Source organism: Canis lupus, chromosome 23 (genome assembly GCF_011100685.1).
Source record: "Canis lupus familiaris isolate Mischka breed German Shepherd chromosome 23, alternate assembly UU_Cfam_GSD_1.0, whole genome shotgun sequence".
Lineage (NCBI taxonomy): Eukaryota > Metazoa > Chordata > Mammalia > Carnivora > Canidae > Canis > Canis lupus.
Genome location: NC_049244.1, coordinates 28976843 through 28999187, shown reverse-complemented (window position 1 = coordinate 28999187; position 22345 = coordinate 28976843). Strand labels below are relative to the sequence as shown.

The window sequence follows — 22345 nt, the reverse complement described above, 5'->3', positions numbered from 1 at the left end:
CCCGCGTCCACCTTCCTCACATCATTTTTTTTTAAGATTTTATTTATTTATTCATGAGAGGCACAGAGAGAGAGAGAGAGAGAGAGAGAGAGAGAGGCAGAGACACAGGCAGAGGGAGAAGCAGGCTCCATGCAGGGAGCCCAACAAGGGACTCGATCCCGGGACTCCAGGATCACACCCTGGACTGAAGACGGCACCAAACCGATGAGCCACCCGGGCTGCCCCCCTCACATCATTTTAGAGCAGGCTGCTTCTTGGATCCACCTGGTGGCCTGACTCCAGGGCATTCGAGTTTGGTGAATTTCCTTCTCCAGTTCAAAACTGTCATTTTTAATGCCTCCATGCTGTTCCACTGAATTTATGTGCCAGCACTGACCGAGTCATTCCTTCACCTAACATTTAGCTTTTTTTTTTTTTTTTTTTTTTTGCTATAACACTGAGCAAATGTCCTCAGGAACACAGCTTTTTCATCCAGGGGAATGTTTTCTGGCTTCCAATTTCTATGAGTGAGGCCGATTACCTGAGTGTGTTCCCTCTGTGAAAAGCCATATGTGCGTTTGTGACTTTTGTACTTTTCTGTATACATGTTGAACTGAATTAAAAGATTTTAAAAGTTTGTGAGAATGGAATTGTTTGGTCAAAATGCATAAATATTTTTAGGACTTTAGCCTTAAAAAATGCTTCTTTATTCTTCACTTCACTGGATTTGCTGAGAAGAAAAGTCAGTTTTTCTTTTTTTTTTTTTCCTTCAGAATTTTTAAAGCATTACTGCTAGACGGTGCTGATGGTAATGCTGACAATAACACTGAAGGCATTAATCACAGGCTCTAATTCATTTTATAAGCTTTTCTGTTCAGTACTATTCAACATTGCAATCTCTAGAACACAAGCATCCAGGTTAGGTATTGTGGCAGACAAAAAGAAGAGTAAGTAATTTATCTTGCTCTAGTTTAGAGGCTAGAAATTATAATGTTAAGATGGATATTTTAAATTTTAACTCACTTTTTAATGGTACTTCAGAGCTTACGAAATCCTTTTACATTCATTATCTCAAATGATCCTTGTGAACGAGGCAAGTCATTGAACATTTATCTCTACTTGATGGATGAGAATAAGTAGGTTGACTTTTGCAAACTCACACAGCTAGTGGCTGTCGGAGCTTAAACTCAAACACAGGTCCTGTGCTGGGAAGATCGGCAGCCTGAGGGCCCCAGGGTGTCCAGCTTGAACAGATTTCCCACCTTCTGCCTGGAGATGATCAGGACCGATCTCAGGGTGCCTCACATCCCTCGTCACCTCAGTTACCTCCAGAAACCCAAGCTTTGCTTTTGCTAACATTTAGCAAACACTGTCACGCCCCTACTCACGGATGACTTCGGTAACTCGCATGCTCTTTCTCCCACACCTGACTCCTGTTATCATTCTCGTGGCATCAGTATTCTTGGTGTCTCTGACTTTGGACTGTCTCATATCCAATGATCATTTTCTTTACCCTCCTCAGTTCCCCGCTCCTGTGGTCATACCCTTGACCTCCTCAGCACCAATAACCACAAATTGATATCAAGCCTTACACTCCTCAACCATTCCTTTATACTCTTCGCCACAGTTACTCCAGCTATTCTTCTACTTCATGGTTACCTTGCAATCCTTTGGCCTGTCACCATGTGTCCTCATGTCCCCACTTCCCACTTTTCCTTCATTATGTTTCATGGTCCATTATTATAATCACTATCTTGCAAACACCCTTGGCCTTTTTGCTCCCCTCTTGCTGTGTCAAACTCCTCTGGCAAAGTTGTAAGGGTTAAACCCAGAAGCCCATTTACTTAAGCCTGTACCTGAATGAAAGAGCATTCCAGGAGAAAAACACTCAATTCTGCCAACAGGTCTCATTAAAATAATTAACGATTGCAATTTAAAATAGCACTCAGCACTGCCCATGGTCCTACTATACTTCTCTGGTATGGTTATTTTTTACTGTTCAAGTTAACTATTTCACACTTTCTTCCTTATTCTTTACTCTCAAACTTGCTAAGCCCCACCCTCCCTCTCAGCTGATGACTTTACCTAATATCTCAATGAGAAATAGAAACAAACACGTAGATATTCCCTATCTTCTCAGTGCCCAAACTGCCCCACCTACTTGGCTTTCCCTCTGTCCCTAGTGAAGGGAACCATCTGTGTTCCCATGAAAGACCATCCTCTTCCTGAATGCTCTGAATCTAGCCTGTCACCAGCTCAGTGGCCTTTCTGTCTGCAGCTATTTCTACATCTCCTGGAGCATATGCATCAGGAAAGAATATGCTCCAGTGCCTTCTTTTAAACAAGAAGCTTCTCGAGACCTCCATATTCTCAGTTCATCTGTTTCCCTTGGATCACTTGGACCTTCATCACTAGCAAAGTATCTTGAGTCACAAATGGCTGCTGTTCCTACTTTCTGACTGCACATTCTCCTTCAATTCACTCCTCCTGGGCTTTGGTTCTCATTCCTTCCATAAGCTACTCTTGCCATGATCTTCATGTGGCTAATTCCTCTGGTCTCTTCATTGTACATATCTTACTTGACATTCAACAGCTGGCTACTCTCTCCTTCAAACAACCTTCTGTTGTTTTTGGCAATATCACTTTCACCACGAGTTTTTCTTATCATGCTCTCTGCTTCTTTTTAGCCTCTTTGCTGACTTCTCATTTTGGCCTCTACATTTCAGAGTCTTTAATACCATTTATAGGTTGAGGACTTCCTGTATGTCCTCCCTGTGGGCGTGTGAATCAACTGCCCACTTGATACCATAACTGGATATCTAAAGAGTGTCTCACTCAACCTCAATATGGTGGAAAAAAAGAACTATCAATTATAAATAAATACAAAGTGCTATGAAAGTGGGGAAAATCAAACACTCCATGGAGGAAATAAGGCACCGTCTCACTTGGGCCATAACAGCTGGAGGGAAGCCAGATGGCAGCCAATAGTGAGGTCACTGGGATATCAGTGAATCAGTTTGATGGCTGAGAAGAGTGTGTGAAGAAGAGAGTGAGAAGCAGATAAACATATTGTTAAAGAAGCTTTGGAATCTGGGCACCTGGGTGTCTTAGTGGGTTAAGCAACAGACTCTCTCAATTTCAGCTGAGGTCACCATCTCAGGGTTTTGAGATCCAGTCCTATATTGGGCTCTGCACTCAGTGGGGAGTCTGCTGGGGATTCTCTCTCTCCGTCTCCCTCTGCACCTCCCCTCACATGTGCACAGGCTCGAGTGTGCCTCTCTCTCAAAAAAAGAAACTTGGGAATCTGACTAGTAATATCACCCACTGATATGAAGCCTCAAAATGTTCCCTTAAACTATAATGACTAATAGTTTTTGAGCCTTCTCTATGTGCCAGGTTCTATTCTGAGCATCATTTCATATCATCCCATTAAATCCTATGCATATGATGTTGGTATTTCCATTCTATAGATGAGGAAAGTGAGATATAAGAGGGAATTGAATAACTTGCCCATCGCCACATAGTTTTTAAGTGGTGGAACTGGAACATGGATTCCAGTAGTTTCACTCCAGGACTCACTTTTCATCACTATGGATTCAGAGACACTGGAGTTGAATCTTGGCTCTACCTGTCACTGGCTGTGTGGTGTTGGGCCAGTTACTTAACCTCTCTGGGACTTGAATTTTCATAGTTAAGTGGAAATCACATACACACATGTATCTTAGCCCAATACCTGTCACCTACCAGCTGCTTATTTGCCATCATTTTATAGTTGTTTTCCTGATGCTGGATTGCACCAAAGTCCTACTTCAGTTTAACTGTAAGCTTCAAGCAGTTTTGTAGTTCTACCTCTGGTTAAGAAACTATTTTATAAGTACTTTTATCTTCTCTGACTGAATTTGAAAAGAAAAAAAAAAGTGACACAAGAAAGCCAGTGGCAGAGTAGGAGTAAAAAAAAAAGAAAAAGTAATTTTGTAGAAATAATCACAAAAACCTATTTTAGCAGAAAGCATTAAGAGAACACATAGATTACTCTTCAGGTGTAGTTTAAGGAAAGCTTGAAAATGATTTTACAGACTATAAGAAATCCCTGAACATTAAATATGTATGAGGCACTACGGGAATAAAATGGTACAATGTATTTCCCCTCAATACTGTGGTCTTAGTGATCATTTAGTGCTAACAAGCATCAGGAATATTTATTAAGGATAGATTTTGTACCCCTTCTGTCCACATCTAGTAGTTCAAATGGCTATCTCTGAACCTGGTGGGCAACGACAGAACAGATCTCTCTCTACAGAGGCAGACAACTGCACTGCCAATGCACAGGTGATATATGGCACCTCCAGTTAGGATATGTGACTTTCAGGCCCCTTTTCGTAAATGGTGCTTGACATCTGCTTGGTCCTCCCTGGCAGCAGAATCTTGAGTGCAACTGTTGGTTGGAAACTGTTCAAGTTAACCTTTCCTATAAGGATTGTTTGTGACCTAAATACTGTCCATTGTTTATGTAGTAAATGTAGCTGGGTAAATACTGACTAAAAAACAAAATCCAGCTTGTTTATGAGATACACCTAAAACACAGGGCATTGAAAGGTTGAGAGTAAACATAAATTAAAAGATGTGCCAGGCAAATACTCAAAAAAAAAAGCTAGAGATTGCTGTCTTAACATGAGACAAATAGATTTTAAGAAAAAAAATGCATTACAGTAAAGAGTGCCACTCGATAATGAAAATAGTTCAACTTACCAGGAGGAAATAAAAATTCTAAACCAGTATGCATCTAATAAAGTAGAATCAAAATATGTAAAACATGACCAGGAGAAATTGTCAGGAATTTCCCCATAGTATAGGATTTTACTACATTTTGCTCCGGTATTGATAGATGAAGCATTTGAAAAATTAGTAGTGACATAGAAAATCTGAATATACTTAAATAAGCTAAACTTAAGAAACATATATAGGACCCTGTCCCTCCCTGACAATTAGAGAACCCTTATTCTTTCCAGATTTTCATAACATTTACAAAAACTAACCATATACTAGATAGTAACTCAAGGCTCAACACATTTCAAATAATAGATATTACACAAAATTTAGTTATCTGATTACAATACAATTGAGAGAAATCTGTAACAAAGATAGGGATTAAATAGTACCATGTTTGTAAATGTATTTATTCTAAATAAATTATGGGTCAATGGAAAAATCAGGCACGCTATACACAAACTCATTTGAAGCCAAAAGAAAAGTGATAGGTACTTCTAACACTGTAATATTTCAGTGTAAATTTATTCTGACACTCAGATCAGAAAACATACTGTAATATTTCTGCAATGATGCATCAGAGTATTTTAGAAATCATAAAATAGAAACTTCTATTTTAAGGGGACTCTTCCTGTTACCTAAGATTTGAGAAGACAGAGAGTGCTCTTTATGCAGTTCACCTTAAGGAAGAGGTTGTTAAGTTTGCTCTTTCTACAGGAGGGGTGGAAGGAGAGATGGGGGGCAGGAGCCACCCCTTTAGTTAGAAGGGTATCTCAAGTAAAAAGATCTTACATTTTCAAATGAAAAGAACTACATTTTCATTCTTTTTCATCTATTTCTTCATATGTTACACATGTTTTATACATTCTATTCTTGTGTTTAAAGTCCTTTAAGTATTTAAGAGATCCTAAAGGTCATCTTAGTCCAGATGCTTCATTTACAGGCCAGTGCTCTTTGGGCTGGATCACCATCCTGCCCAGATGGATAGTGGACACAGGGGAGTTGGATGAAGCCTCCCTAGGCTTCTGAAGAAGCTCCAGCTGCCTGGAGTCAACCCCCAACATGTGTTTGGCTGACTCCCCAGCTAAAAAACTCCGTTAAACCACAAGAGAGTACTTTCTTCCCTGACCATTTCCTCCAAACTCAATCTTTCATCCACCAAATTGCTTTACTGACTTCCTCTCATGTTTCCTTTTAACTTGCAAACAATATGTTTTATCATGGCTATTTATTTACCCATCAATAATGACTGCTCTGTGTGCCCTCTATCGATCTTTCTTAAGGGTTCTGAAGACGTCAAACAAAAATATCTGTATGTTTTTTAATTTTTAATTTTATTTTAGTAATCTCTACACCCTAAGTTGGGCTTGAATTCACAACCCTGAGGTCAAGAGTCACATGCTCTATGGACTGAACCAGTCAAGATCCTCTGTTCTCATGTTTTAAATATCATTTTAATTTTGCAATAATCTCACAGTTACAGGAAAGTTACAAGTATAATACTAAGAACTCTTTTTCTCCCTGAGCCTTTTGAGAATAAGTTGCTAACCTGATGCCCCTTCCCCTCCATACTTAGTGTATGTTTTCTACAAATGAAGACACCCTTTTCACATAACCACAGAATGGCCATCGAGATCAGGAAATTAACATTGATATATTACTGTCATCTAATACTCTAATCCATTCACATTTTCCCAATTGGCTAATAATGCTTCTTATAATTAAAGGATCCAGGTCAAAATAACCATGTGTAGTATTTAGTTGTGTCTCTTCAGTCTCCTTCAATGACCTTGACACTTTCTTTTTTTTTTTTTAATTTTTATTTATTTATGATAGTCAGAGAGAGAGAGAGAGAGAGAGAGAGACAGAGAGGCAGAGACACAGGCAGAGGGAGAAGCAGGCTCCATGCACCGGGAGCCCGACATGGGATTCGATCCCGGGTCTTCAGGATCACGCGCTGGGCCAAAGGCAGGCGCCAAACCGCTGCGTCACCCAGGGATCCCGACCTTGACACTTTCAAAGGTTTGAAGCAAGTTACCAACTCCCACCCTCTGGTTATCTCTCCTCTCACACATTAGCTGAAAGATAGGAGTAGAGCCTTCAGTTATCTTGGGACATTATTAGAGAGCTTTAGCTACACCAGTTCAAGAAGTTTCTCCCTTTCTTTGGGGTTTAAAAAATGCTCTGGTAGTAATAGTATCTCATTGCTTTTGGGTGCCTAGTTTCAGATTCTTCCCTACAGCTTTGTTCCCTATATACTGTAGGAAATAAGGGTCCTCATAAGGAAAGGAAGCAGCTTGTGAAGTAAGTTTCCAGAGGCTCAAGAAAGAATGCCTTGAGCATGCTACTCACTTAGTATCTCTACCTGAATAACAGGTAGAAATCTCATGCCCAACTGAATTTCTGAGCTCTTTCCACAAATATCCTAACACTGTAGCCTTCCCCATTTCTGTCCATGTCAACTCTTGCCTTCCATTTGCTCTGCCCCCAACCTGTGAATCATCCCAATTCCTCTCTTACTCCATTAGTTCAGCATTTGTTGTAACCAGACAGGTTAGTAAATCCTATCATCTCCATTTTCAAAATGTATGCAGGATGCCGACTTCCACTACTGCCCTGGTCCAAGCCACCACACTCTTACCCAATTGCTATAATGGCCTCTCAGTTGGCCTTCAGCTCCTACCCTCTCTCCCCTATAATCTGTTATCAATTCAGTAGCCAGAGTAAGTCAGATCCCTTCACTCTCCTGCTCAAAACCCTGTCTTGGGCTTCCCCATATCACTCAGGGTGAAGTCAATGTCCTTGCAGTGATCTAAAAGATCCTGAACCATCTTCCCACCATGCTTTCCAAATGCATCTCCTCCCTCCCTCTTCTCCCTCACTCCATTCCTCTTATACTTGCTCCTTGCTCTTCCTTGAATACCCCAAGCACACTCTATCCCAGGCCTTTGCACCTGCTGTTCCCTCTGATGAGAATGCTCTTTCTCCAATATCTCTCTCTCTCTCCTTCATCTCCTCCAGTTGTGTGTCCTCATGTAATCTTTTCAGAGGGACCTATCCAGACTGCCCTCTTTAAAACCGTAACTTTTACTCCCCTTCTGCACTGTCTATTCTCTTTCCCTGCTTTGTATTTTCTCAGCACTTGACACTTTCTAGCATACTGTGTCCTTCCATAATATTTTATGATCTGTCAGTCACCTCACTATAGAATATATGGTCCATAGGGCATGGATAATTTTCATCTTTCTTGTTCACTGATCCCATTACCTAGCACAGTGCCTGGCACATAGTAAGTACACAATAAATACATGTTGGATGAATGAATAGATGCTTTGAAAGCCAAATGGAAAAGGAACATGGTGATATCACACAATCTTATTTTAAACATATGCATCTCTATGGTTTAGTCTAAGAATTAGCACATGGTGAAACTGTAACCTAATTTTGCCAAGTAGAAGATCACTTTTGTAATCTTTAGTTGTTGTTTTTCAAGATAAAGCTCCAATTAAGTGCCGCCTTCAGTATGATTATATTTTCATCCCTATTTCAAATGGATTGGCTTGATGTGACCTATATAATCGATCCTCTCTGGATAAAAATGACCGTGTATTTTTGAATGGGAAGAAACAAGCCTGACTTAAAAAAAATTCTGTGTGGAAAGACTGTGGTTGACGCCTGACACATGGGGCTATCTGGAAAGCAACTGACATCTGCCCACAGATGCCAAAAGCCCCGCTGCCCCAGGGCACACATGAGGCCTTGGAGAAGGAGGACCCCCAGAGGCCCTACACCCCGCAGAGGGAGAGGTGGCCACCACTGTGCTGTTCAACAGATGGCACTGGCTGCCCAGCCAGTTAAATAAGGCAAAGAGCAGCAGAGAGGGGATGTCAGCCTCCTGCTCCAGACAACATTCTAGCTGAACAGCAGAAAATGTTTAACATTCTCCCCTCCTGGAAAACAACAAGCAATTTCTTTTTGGAGGTGGGTGGGTGGGCGGGAGGTGGAAAGGAACACGTTTCCACCAGTTTTGATAGGTCATCCAACTTAAAAGCTCCCTCATCCCTGATCCCTTTAGACTAGCTAATAGGAAAGTGTCTTGTCCTTGCCCTTTCCTCGGAGCTAATTGGCTTTGGCAGACTGTTTCTCTGCCCGGTAGAAGCGCCTCAATAATTGCTACATTTATATTTTTATTTCCAGATTAATTAGTCACTTGAGGAGTAAAAACTAAAAGTGAAGGACTTTGTTTGCCCTCAGGTCCGCTCCCTGATGGGGCTGGAAGCCTTGGGGACAGAGAACCTTTCCTAGTCATCCTGGCATCTGGTGTGGTCCTGGCCCCAAACCGCACTAAGTTGTTCAGTCAGCACATGTTTAATGAGCCCCTAGTACATGCCAAGTGCCAGGAATGCTGCCCGAAGAACTTAGATTTTAGTTAGAAGAAGGCAGACAATAAGCTAGGTGATTTAAAATTTTTGTCAATGCTGCAAATAAAATGAAACAGAAATGGAAGAGAGAGCGAGCTGCCCAGAAGAGGGTTGGGATGCCTGGCCAGGGCGAGGGCAGAAAAGATGTTTGGTCCCAGCCTTCTTTGGCCCACCAGGTCCTTTCATGTGGACCAGCGCCCCCCCCTCCTCTTGATCAGCCATTACACAGAGGAAACATTTGTGGGGGTGCGGCAAGAGTACCAATGGAGGCTTACACATGCCTCAATGATTAAAAGTTATGAACCAAGCTAACAAAGTATTAAATAAGATATAAGCTACCTCAGAGCGCTTGGGTGGTTCAGTCAGTTAAGCCTCTGCCTTTGGCTCACGTCATGATCCTGGAGTCCTGGGATCAAGCCCTGCATCTGGCTCCCTGCTCAGTGAGGAGTCTGCTTCTCCCTCTCCCTCTGCCCCTCCCCTCTGCTCTGCTCTCACAGGTTCTCTCTCTCTCTCTCTCAAATAAATATATACAATTTTTAAAAATACATGATATTCCTCTTACCTTGACAAATTAACTTTATAAAGACCTGGAAGGCCAGGTTTGCATTCAGTATTCTGATTCCTCAGAGTTCTGCATTGGAATAGGGTAGAGCTGGGTGAGCCAGCCCCTGGCCCTTTATCCCTGGGTGTTGACCTATCCCCTTCTTTTTAACCTGGCTCAGATTCCCACTGGGAGGGTTTTTTTTTTTTTTTTTTTTTTTTTTTTTTTTGGTTTTTTTGCACACACATTTGATACCTTGGCCCTTATGTCCAAGATTCATGCAAATAGCTTCCTGCAAATAGCTTCTCTGTGGTCTCCCTCAAGATTAGAGTGTGCAAACTGGCAGCCGAGACCACCCATGGGACAGGAGACCTGAGGCAGAGGCCCACAGACTCTGGGAATGGGTTTGAGGCCCTCCAGGGGGAAGAACTGCAAGGCCCCAGGTAACTAGGGCATGGTCTAGAAGAGGAGACACAGGCTCTGAGTATGCACACCCCCTTGGCTCCTTGGCCTCCCTGCTTCATGGAGAGGAAAATGTCTGGAGGATGACCAAAGTGGCACCCTCTACAGCACAGGCCCAGCGTCCCCCTTTGGCCTGGGCTAGGAGGTACTAGAGGACGGAGGCTACTTTGCTAAAGTAATTAAGAAAGACCTCTCTGAGGGGTGGGAGTAGGAATGACATTTGAATGGAGATTTGGATGGTAAAGACAAGTCATCTCTGCCAGGATGTGGGAGAAGAACACTCCCAACGGAGGGAAGAGGGGACGCCCACACACTATAAGCCCTATAAGAAAGAAGACGGCAGTGGCTGGGACCTAATTTGGAGGAGGAGATGACAGGAGATGATTGTAGGTGGTTAGGCAGAGGCAGGGACCTGGGAGGTGGAGGTAAGGGGTCCTTGATCCTGGATGCAAAGAGAAGCCAGCGATCCTTTATAATGGTGTCAACATGGGTATTTTATAATAAGAAAATTCAACCCAGAGAGGAAAAGAATGATTTAAAAATCAGAACTTGGAATTTCTGAAAAGCCCTGTAAGGTACCAAGGAGTTCATCTAATCGAACACTTTCAGTCTATAGACAAACTGATTCTAGAATAGGGAATGAACACTAGGGTTAAGGATGGTGGATCTTATCCTGGGCCCCCACTGTGATGGCCATACATATAAAATAAGTATAGAATAAGTAAGTCCTCTTGTTCTTCCTTTTAGTCAGTAAGCTCCCCTAAAAAATGCACTATGAAACGTTGGCCACTTGATTGGGTCCTTCCTGGCTGAGTCACAACTGTGCTTCCTTTGATCAATTCCAACCACATTTTTTATTTTTCAAAAATTATTTTCACCCCAGCCTTGCTGAAGGGGAAGCAAAGATCTGAAGATAACAGAAATTTTCTTTTCAAACACAATAAGAGTAATTGAATTTGCAAAGGCAAATGAAGAGAAATCACAAAGGAAAAGCAATTAGAACCTTAATATATTTGGAAGAATTTGTCAGAGCAAAGACGTGAGAAACTATGAGTTTCCTGGGAGAAGAGTGAATTCCAAAGGCAGCCTGTCATTTGGTGAGATTCCCCAAAGGTTCCCTTCTAGACCAAACTTTAGTCAGTCCTCACCCCTGCTACCTAACCAAGTTCCTACTGATAACTTTCCGTTCACTGACTCCTCTCCTATTGGCCACCCATAAATCCCCTGTGCCTGAGGTATTTGGAGCAGAGTTCAAGCTTTCTCCTCTATTGCAACAATCTTTTCTTTTCTTTTTTTTCTTTTTTTAATTTTTATTTATTTATGATAGTCACACAGAGAGAGAGAGAGAGAGAGAGAGAGGCAGAGACACAGGCAGAGGGAGAAGCAGGCTCCATGCACCGGGAGCCCGACGTGGGACTCGATCCCGGGTCTCCAGGATCGTGCCCTGGGCCAAAGGCAGGCGCCAAACCACTGCGCCACCCAGGGATCCCCTCTTTTTTTTTTTTCTTAAGATATTATTTACTTATTTGAGAGCGAGAGAGGGAGAGAGAGCAAGAGCAGGGGTTGGGGTGGGGAGGGGAAGAGAGAGAAGCAGACTCTCACTGAGGAGGGAGGGGGACATGGGGCTTGATCCTGAGACCCTGAAATCATGAACAGAGGCAGAGTCAGACACTTAAAGGACTGAGCCACCCAGGTGCCCCCTATTACAACAGTCTTGAGAAATCTTCCTTGCTTGTTTAATTCTGTCGGGTGTAATTTTTCATGGACCGAGTTACCCCTCAATGCCAGACTGACTGTCACTGGGTCCCACATTACAAACTGTCCAGATTTGGAACAGCCATGTCTTGGTAAACCTGAGACAGTCCCGGTGCAGACACCGGAGTGTCACCACCAGCAGCACCCATTCCACTGTCAAAGTGTCCTGGCCTGAACAATAATTTACATGATTTACCCAAACATAGTGTGAAAAGTAAGGGCTAAATTGTGCTGGAGGCCCTCAGTGACAAGAGGACCTGCAAGACTTTGAACATGGTGCTGCAGCAGTTCCAATGAACAAGAGAGCAGACTCATCAAATGAGAATACTCCTTTCTGGTCCTGACTCCCTAGGCACAGTTACACTAGATTTGTATCATTTTATGTCCAAAGTAAAATGTTTATCCATAAATGAAAAATGACAATTTTCATCACTTCATTTCTTAAACATGTTCATATGTTGCCTTTATCACACCTCTCCTTCGAGGACGACAGAGGGGTTTTATCACAGCACACTTACCAGGAAAGTGACATCCATTGGGGGGAGGGAGTGAGGGAGTGAGGGGGCCCAGAGACAGGGAAACCACAAAGGCCAATGTGGAGCAGGCCTTAGGAAAAACAACTGAGAGTGGGGGATCAATACCTCATTCTCTGGTGAATTGCATTAAAAGACTGAAATGAGTTTGCAAAACAATAATCGAAGCTGACAGCTGCTCTTGACAGGTTAGGACAAATGAAAATTGAGCTGGGCTTTCACATGCTGTGGGGAGCCGGGCAGGACAGGCAGGAACCCCTCAAGCCTTTCACTTGGAAACACCGCGTTTCTTAATTGTCTCCTGTCCTGAAGCCAAAGGAGAAGATCCCTCATTAAGGTGAGGCTTGCCGGGTGGTTTTGAAAAATGGCCTTTTTAGCTACTTCCACCTGTCTGATAGTATCTGCAAGGAGCCCTTCTTATCCTGCAGAGCTTCCCCAAGTCTGGTGGAATGGGAGAGAACTGCAAACTCTGTCAGCAGGATCTCAAGCATGGGCCTTCTGGCATAGGCAAGGTAGGCAGTGGAGGGGGAAGGATTGGATCAGCTAATCTCCAAATTAGGAGATCTTCATCCTCCTGGGAAAGTCTGCCACCATGGACTCTCAGCATGGATTTGTTAATCCCATTTTACAGGTAGCAAGAGTTGAATGAGGAAAGAGCTAGGTCACTGAAGGGGAGCTGAGCCTCCTGACTTCGGTGTGGCTCGGTGCACCTGAAGGATGAGGGCTATTGATTTTTTTTAAATAATAAATTTATTTTTTATTGGTGTTCAACTTGCCAACATACAGAATAACACCCAGTGCTCATCCCGTCAAGTGCCCCCCTCAGTGCCCATCACCCATTCACCCCCACCCCCCGCCCTCCTCCCCTTCCACCACCCCTAGTTCATTTCCCAGAGTTAGGCTATTGATTTAAAAGAAAAGGAACAAAGGCCATCAGAAGGATGCTCTACTGAAAGCTTGTCACGCAAAACATGGTCCTGCCTGCAGCATCACATCGCAGGAGAGCTGGTTAGGGGTACAGGATCTCAGATCCTAGCCCAGACCTGCTCAATCAGAATCTGCATTTACCAAGACCCCAAATGGGTCCAAATCTTTGGGATGCAGCTAAAGTGGTTCTAAGAGGGAAGTTTATAGTAATGTAGGCCTACCTCAAGAAGCAAGAAAAATCTCAAATAAACAACCTAACCTTACAACTAGAGGAGCTAGAAAAAGAAGAACAAACAAAACCCCAAAACAGTAAAAGGAAGGAATAATAAGATTAGAGAAGAAATAAATGATATGAAGCCAAAAACAAACAACAACAATAGAACAGATTAATGAAACCAGGAACTAGTTCTTTGAAAAGATCAACAAAACTGACTACAGGCCAGTATCTCTGATGAACATAGATGCAAAAATCCTCAACAAAATAATAGCAAACGGAATGCAACAAAACATTTAAAAAATCATTTGGCATGATCAAGTAGGATTTATTCCTAGGATGCAAGAGTGGTTCAATAGTTGCAAATCAATCAGCATGATATATTGCATCAATAAGAGAAAGGATAAAAATTATATGATCATTTCAATAGAGGCAGAAAAAATATCTGACAAAGTACAACAATGATTCATGATAAAAACTCTCAACAAAGTAGGGTTAGAGCGAACATATCTCAACATGATAAATGCCAGGTATGAAAAACCCACAGCTAACATTATAGTCAATGGTGAAAAACTGAGAGCTTTTCCCCGAAGGTCAGGAACAAGACAAGGATATCCACTTCTCACCACTTTTATTCAACATAATACTGGAAGTTCTAGCCACAGCAATCAGACAACAAAAAGAAATAAAAATCTTCTAAATTGGTAAGGAAGAAGTAAAACTTTCACTATTTGCAGAAGGTATGGTAATATATATAGAAAACCCTAAAGACTCCACCAAAAAATCATTAGAACTAATAAATGAATTCAGTAAAGTCACAGGATATAAAATCAATATATAGAAATCAGTTGCATTTCTATACACTAATAATGAAACAGCAGAAAGAGAAATTAAGGAAACAATCCCGTTTACAGTTGCACCAGAATAATAAGATACCTATGAATAAATCTAACCAAAGAAGTGAAACAGCTGTACTCTGAAAACTATGAAATATTGATGGAAGAAATTGAAGACAACACAAAGAAATGGAAAGATATTCCATGCTCATGGGTTAGAAGAACAAATACTGTTAAAATTTCCATACTATCCAAAGCTCTCTACAGATTTAGTGCAATCTCTATCAAAATACCAACAGTGTTTTTCACAGAACTAGAATAGACAATCCTAAAATTTGTATGGAACCACAAAAGGCCCCTAATAGCCAAAGCAATCTTGAGAAAGAAAAACAAAGCTGGAGGTATTACAATTCTAGACTTCAAGTTATGTTACAAAGCTGTGGAAATCAGAAAAGTATGGTACGGACACAAACACAAAGATCAACAGAATAAAATAGAAAGCCCAGAAATAAAGCCACAATTAAATGGTCAATTAATCTTCAATAAAGAGGGAAGAACGTGCAATGGAGAAAAGACAGGCTTTTCAACAAATGGTGTTGGGAAAACTGGACAGCTACATGCAAAAGAACAAAGCTAGACCACTTTCTTACACCGCACACAAAAATAAACTCAAAATGGATCAAGGACCTAAATGTGAGACCTACAACCATAAAAATCCTGAAAGAGAGCACAAGCAGTAATTTTTCTGACATTGGCCAAAGCAACACTTATTCTAGGTATGTCTCCTGAGGCAAGGGGGAAAAAAGCAAAAACAAACTATTAGGACTACATCAAAATAAGTAATGTCTGCCCAGTGAAGGAACCAACTGACAAAACTAAAAGGCAACCTATGAAATGGGAGAAGATATTTGCAAATGACATATCCACTAAAGGGTTAGTGTCCAAAATACAGTATATGTGCTGTCGAAGCGAGCACTAGTGTCCAAAGTATAGAAAGAACTTATACAACTCAACACCAAAAAAAACCCCAATTAATGCAATAAAAAATGGGCAGAAGACATGAACAGACATTTCTGCAAAGAAGACATACAGATGGCCAACAGATACATGAAAAGTCGCTCAATGTCACTCATCATCAGGGAAATGCAAATCAAAACTACCATAAGATACCACCTTACATCTATCTGTCAGAAAGGCTACAGTCAAAACACCAGAGGGGTGCTGGGTGGCTCAGTCAGTTAAGCATCTTACTCTTGATTTCAGCTCAGGTCATGACCTGAGGATTGTGGGATCCCAGCCCCACAGCAGACTCCACACTGAGTGTGTAGCCTGCTTAAGATTCTCTCTCTCTCTCTCTCTCCCCCTCGTACCTCCCAACCCCTGCTTGAGCATGTAAGTTCTTTCTCTCTAAAACACACACACACACACAAAATAACAGGTGTTGGCAAGGATGTGGATGAAGGGAAACCTCTTATACTGTTGGTGGAAATGCAAACTGGTGCAGCCACTCTGGAAAACAGTATGGAGGTTCCTCAAAAAATTAAAAATAGAATTACCCTATGATCCAGTAATTGCATTACTGGGTATTTACCCAAAAAATACAAAAACACTAATTTGAAGGGATACATGCACCCCTATGTTTATTGCAGGATTATTTACAATAGCCAAATTATGGAAGCAGCCCAAGTGTCCATCAACTGATGAATGGAGAAAGATGTGTGTGCGCGCACACAAATGTGTAAAATTCAGCCATAAAAGAATCAAATCTTGCCATCTATAACAACATGGATGGATCGAGAGAGTATAACGCTAAGCAAAATAAGCCAGTCAAAGAAAGACAAATACCATACATGGAATTTAAGAAACAAAAACAAAGAGCAAAGGAAAAAGGAGAAGGAGAAACAAACCAAGAAACAGACTTAAAAAAAAAAAAAGTTTTATTTAAGTAATCTGTACATCCAATGTAGGTCTCAAACTCAGTGACTCTGAGATTAAGAGTCTCGTGCTCTTCTGACTGAGCCAGGCACCCCAAGAAATAGACTCTAAATGACAGAGACAAACTGATGGTTACCAGAGGGGAGGTGGGTGGGAGAATGGGTGAATAGTTGATGGAGACTAAAGAGTACATTTATCGTGTGATGAAAAAAGAAAAGAAAGAAAGATCAGAGTTCTTTCATATGTTCATTCACACTAGCCAAAGTCAAGAATTTCTAAGGACCAGTTTATTTTTTATTTATTTATTTATTTATTTATTTATTTATTTGTTTATTTATTTATTTATTTATAATTTATTTATGATAGTCACACAGAGAGCGAGAGAGGCAGAGACACAGGCAGAGGGAGAAGCAGGCTCCATGCACCGGGAGCCCGACATGGGACTTGATCCCAGGTCTCCAGGATCGCGCCTGGGGCCAAAGGCAGGCGCCAAACCACTGCGCCACCCAGGGATCCCCGAAGGACCAGTTTAGAAACTTAATAAAGAGCAACAGTTCCTGAACCAAAAAAACAAACAACAACAAAAACCCCCAAACAAAGAAAAAAACAAACAACAACAAAAACAAGACCCCAAGTGATTCGTATGCACTTCAGAGTTGGAGAAACACTGGCTGGGAGCTCTGGATCACACTTTGAATAGCAAGACTCCAAAAAGCATTTAGAGCTATGAATTTGTTTTTGACAGAGAATTGTGATGCTTTTATGCAGTCAGGCCAGCTTCCCAAGCTCTGAGGCACCATTTCACATACCAGCACCCTCTACAGAATTACTAAATTTACTTTTTTTACAATATGAGTTTAAATCTGATAAGAGTAATAGAAAAGGGACCTCCATCAATTTCAGGCTGAAGCATTTTCTCTTTCTCTCTCTCCCCTCTGCTCTTTCCTTCTCCTTGGATATCTGGTGCATGGATTTGCACTGGTGATAAGCTTGGATTTATAACACGTTCTCAGCATCATGTTTGTTTTAAGAGGACACCAGCCTTACTCAGGTTGGAGACCACAAAATACAGTTTGTTTGGTAATTTGCTGGGTTTGCTTGCCCATGGTTGTATCTAACTCCTGATGCTGCATCAGCTACATGTCTCTTTTTAAGTAAGAAGGAATTTTTTTTTCCCCTTCATTTCAGGAAATACTGTATTTTAATTTTATCTTACTGGTGATCTGACTGAGAAGTGACAACCAAGCATAAAACCATGTTAATAATTATCCAGTTCCTGGTTTCTGGCCCACAAATTGCAGAAATCACTTTGTGTGAAATAGTTTCAGTTAGGTCTTGGGATCCACTTGGGAAGAAATAGGAAGAATGAAATTGCAAGTTTCAGTTGAACCATAGGACACTGCTACCCTCACAGGTTAAATAACAGTGAGATTCTTGCAATTTCATTTAATCAACCTAATTAGAAAATGTTTCAATTTAGAATTTCTTGCCCTGAGGAATATTAAGAGAGTGGCCGATACTATTTGTGGAAGCTGGATTGTTCCATTTCCTTGGAGATTTTTTTTTTTTTTTTTTTTTTTTTTTGGAGGTTGGGACAAATGGTCTGAAGGCTAGATCATCATTTCTCTATTCTAAGCAGCTGGAAAGAAATGGGATGCCTTAAAAGGGTCTGGTTATGGATCTAGGATTAAAGTATGTATTCTTGAAGGAGGCTTATTATCTTCCAAATCTGTGAAATATATAAATGGTGCCAGACATTGACACCACAACCTAAGTTGAGGTGCTTATCTACTTCCTCGTTATGATCAGATGCAATTACTACTTGAACTCTGATCAGAACGAGAAGAGGATTTCCCCTATCACTAACTAACACCACTCTTTAGTTGGGATGTGGGAGAGGAAGAGTCAAAGGGAAGTATAAGAATCTAGTCCCTCTCTTGGTTAATTATAACAATTATACTGTGGGCATGCTGTGTTCCATGGTACTCTAAGCATATTCTGTGATAGCCTGAATCACATCAGAGTGTAATTAAGTGTTTAAGTGTGCTGGCCCCGGATCACGCTTTAAGTAGTAAAGTAGGAATCATGTATTATTTGTAATGGTGTGTGTAGTGCTTTTAAGATAACTTGGCATAGAGTAGGCATTGATATACTTGGGAAGAAATAGGAAGAATTAAACTAAGTTTTAGCTGAACCAATTTTATCTCAAATTTTAAAATTTGTTGAATAAATGGTGACTTTAAATAACCAACCATGTTACCAAAAATTGAAGATATTGCACTAAAAATCTTTGTGGATCGGGGCACCTGGGTGGCTTAGTCGGTTAAGCGTCCCTCAATTTTGACTCAGAGTCATCAGATCGAGCCCTGCGTCCAGCTTTTTACTCAGTGGGGAGTTTGTTGGAGATTTTCTCTCTCCCTCCTGCCCCCTTGCTTTCTCTCTCTCACAAATAAATAAATCTTAAAAATAAATAAATAAATAAATAAATAAATAAATAAATAAATAAATATCTTTGTGATCATAAAAACTGATTTGGCAATAAATATCAAGGGTCACATTTTATGAACCAGTAATTATAATAATAGGTCATGTCCTATGAACCAGTTATTACAAAACATTTATTTTAGGAAACATAAATGTTTGAAATGTTTGAACATCATTAGGTAAAAAAATATTTACTTAAGTCAATAATATATGAGTTGAAAAAAACTGAAAATAACCTAAAAACCCAAAACTAAGACATATTATAGAGATGTTAATGATATTTTTAAGAATATTTAATAACCTTGGAAAATGCTCAAGAAAGGTGAAGGAGAAAACCCATGACACCAATATCCTGTCCTTTTTTAAACCTAGCACTACCTCACAAAAATGTCCCAAGTTATTCAAAATTCTGCTAAAATAATATTTATAATGGCTGTAGAATATTCTAATGGATGTATACAGAGTAAATTGTTAACAGTTTTATGAACACACACACACCAACAAATAACATGCAGAAGGGATCATATCATCCCTATTGTTCTGCACCTCTTCTCAGTTAATAATATAATCTGGAGAGCTCATCACATAAGCACACACAGATCTTCCTTAATTCTTTTTATCATCAATGCCAGGTTAGTCCACTGCAGAGATATATGTTGATTTTTAAAAATATTTCTTATTGATACCTTTAGGCTATTTATAGCTTTTTGCTATTAAAACAACCCTGCATGTACATTTTTGTGCATTTATACAAGTTTCTGTAGGATGAATTCAGAAACTGCTAGATCAAAGGGAATGTCCATTTACAGCATTTGAATAGACATTGCCAAATCACCCTCCAAATTATTGCACCAGCATTCACTTCAACAGTGCATGGAAGTAATTGCTTCATTTGAAATGAGAAACAGTGAATAGGACGCCATTGACCCTTGAACAACACAGGTTTGGTCGGGATTGTGTGGGTCCACTTATATGCAGATATTTCATAGCACAGTACTGCAAGTGTATTTTCTCTTCCTTGTGATTTTTTTTCCTTGTGATTTTCTTAATAACATTTTCTTTTCTCTAGCTTACTTTTTCCTAAGAATATGGTATATAACACTTATGTAATGCTGTATGTAGCGTATATACACAATATGTGTTAATCAACTATTGATGTAATTGATAAGGTTTCCCGTGAAGAGTAGGCTATTAGTAGTTAACTTCTGGGGAGGCAATGGTTATATACAGCTTTTCCATTGCATGGTGGGTTGGCACCCTGAACCCCTGCATTGTTCAAAGGTCAATTGTATCTGTGTGTATGCGTATGTATTGAAATAGAGCTCATGAACTCCAACACTACTATGGTACGGTTTTAAATGAGGTCCCCTTCCCTCCTCTATATCCCTTCCTACTTTTTCTTCCTTTCCACTTTCCTTTTTTTCAATTTTTTTTCTTCTTTCCTCCCTCCCTCCCTGCCTCCCTCCCTTCCTTCTGTCCTTCCATCTTTATTATTCTATCTAATGGGAAAAGAGACAGAGGGAAAACCAGAGTGAAGGCCAGTGAAGAATTTATGTGCCATTTAGAGAACTGGAAAAAAAGCAGGAAATGGGTTCCTGCTGGAAGCAGAGCACTTATTTCAGCAGCATATGGGCAAGATTGGAATGACACAGGCATTAGCACGGCTTCTGTGTAAGAACGACACACAAATTTGTGAAGCCCTTTATATTTTTATGATAACTGTGAGAGGTGATATGTGTAAACTAAGCCTATTGTGGTAATCATTTCACAACACATACATATATCAAATCATCGCGTGGGACCCCTTAAAGTCACATAATGTTGTATTGAATATATCTCAATAAAGATGGAAAAAACTTGGAAGCGGAATGTTGTGGGGAATATGTGGAAATCTGTGGTGTGGGGCAAGTCAGACACACTGGGGAGGGCAGTTTGGATGTGTACTTCTAATCTTCTTGGGCACAGGATTCACCTGAGGGGCTTGTTTAAAAATACAGATTCTGATTTAGTAAGTCTGGCCAGGGCCTGGGAATTTGCATTTCCAGTGGGCTTCCAGGCAGCGCTGTCGTCTGGGACGACACTGTAAGGAACAGAACTCAGTCGACAAAGCCTACTTCCCCAAACAACAGGCCAGAGCATTAGTAACACTGGGAAGGGCTGTGAGCATTACTCCTGAGAGCCAAGAATGCCTCCTGCAAATGTTACATACAAGGTGATAAAAGTCATGGGCTGGCTTGCTCCACGACTACTGCTTCACCCACCCAAGTCAGCCTGGCTCACACTCACACCAGGAACAAACAAATGCTGCATTCACACCTATGCGGATTTTTTTGCAGGAACTCTTGCAGGAACCCTGATCTCGAGATCGGATCATATCTTATTTGCTTCATCCCTCAAGCAATGCCCCACAGAGTCCCCCCACATTTCCTTCATTCACAGAGTGCCTGGGGCTGCGGGCCATGTCCCAGGTCTAAGTGGCAAGTGCCCACCTTAAATCCAGTCCTGAGGGCACCCACTAGCTACTAGCTGCAGCTGGTGGCATGAGCCCCCACCCCCACCCCCGCGCACCTCACTACTTTCCCTGCTGGTTGACAGCAAAATGGAACTATTGCCCAAAGGCCCAGCACTAAAGCAGTTTCAGTCGGGACTTGACGGCATCACCACTGCCTGTGGAATTAAACCACTTTAAAGCTCCTCTACAACTTGTCCATGTTCCACAGAAATGTTTTCTGAAATGTTACATTCTGGCAAAGCTAGGATTATTGATGTATGTTTGGGAATCGGGACATTTTTATATTCAATTCTTCCTGTGGGATGATTTCTTTGCCATCGGTCCTTGTAAATCAAGGGAAGTACAAATGCTAGCTTTAAAAATTCACAAGCTGAGGTTGACAGGAACATTTTTCACCTCTCTGATCCAAGCCAGACAGTGTCTGATGCTGGCCCACCTAGATTTCCCTTCTCTTAGTTTCTGCCTAAGGACAGTGAGAAGGGAAGTTACCAGTAAACACACACACACACACAAGCAAGAGCTCAGGCTTGGAGCCTTAGGGAAAGTAGTCAATGAATGGTCTCCTTTTCAAAACATAACCAAAAGGACAAGAAGCAGTGCAGGTCTTAAGAACTCTGTCACCCTAAAAAAAATAAAAAAATAAAAAAATAAAAAAAAAGAACTCTGTCACCCAATGAGGCTGTTGTTTGCATTTAGGTTGGATGTGAGTAAAAGGGTGTGTTTCTCTAAATCCTGGAGGGACACACCAGGTTAGCTTTATGAGTGATAGTTACAATTAAAGAAACATGAGAAAAATCTCTAATATGCTTGTATTCACTTTAAATTTTGCTCTAATAAGTGCTCATTAAAAATATGATTAGCAATTAGGTTGTTTTTATGCTTGAATCATGCTTTCATTTGCATTAAAAGTTTTATATGAATAGAAAAATCGGAGAGGCATGTCTCTTCTCTTTTTCAAGAAATCAGGCTGTTGAAACTG

General features: G+C 40.9%; 1 protein-coding gene and 1 non-coding gene across 16 annotated transcripts in view; one reads left to right on the top strand and one right to left on the bottom strand.

Moving 5' to 3' along the window:
- NEK11 (NIMA related kinase 11) overlaps positions 1-22345 on the bottom strand; it is a 255460-nt gene that overhangs the window by 12153 nt on the left and 220962 nt on the right. The gene's annotated exons all lie outside the window — the stretch shown is intronic.
- On the top strand, positions 20464-20566 carry LOC119865509. The gene has a single exon (XR_005377331.1). It is a non-coding gene; the product is annotated as a U6 spliceosomal RNA (small nuclear RNA).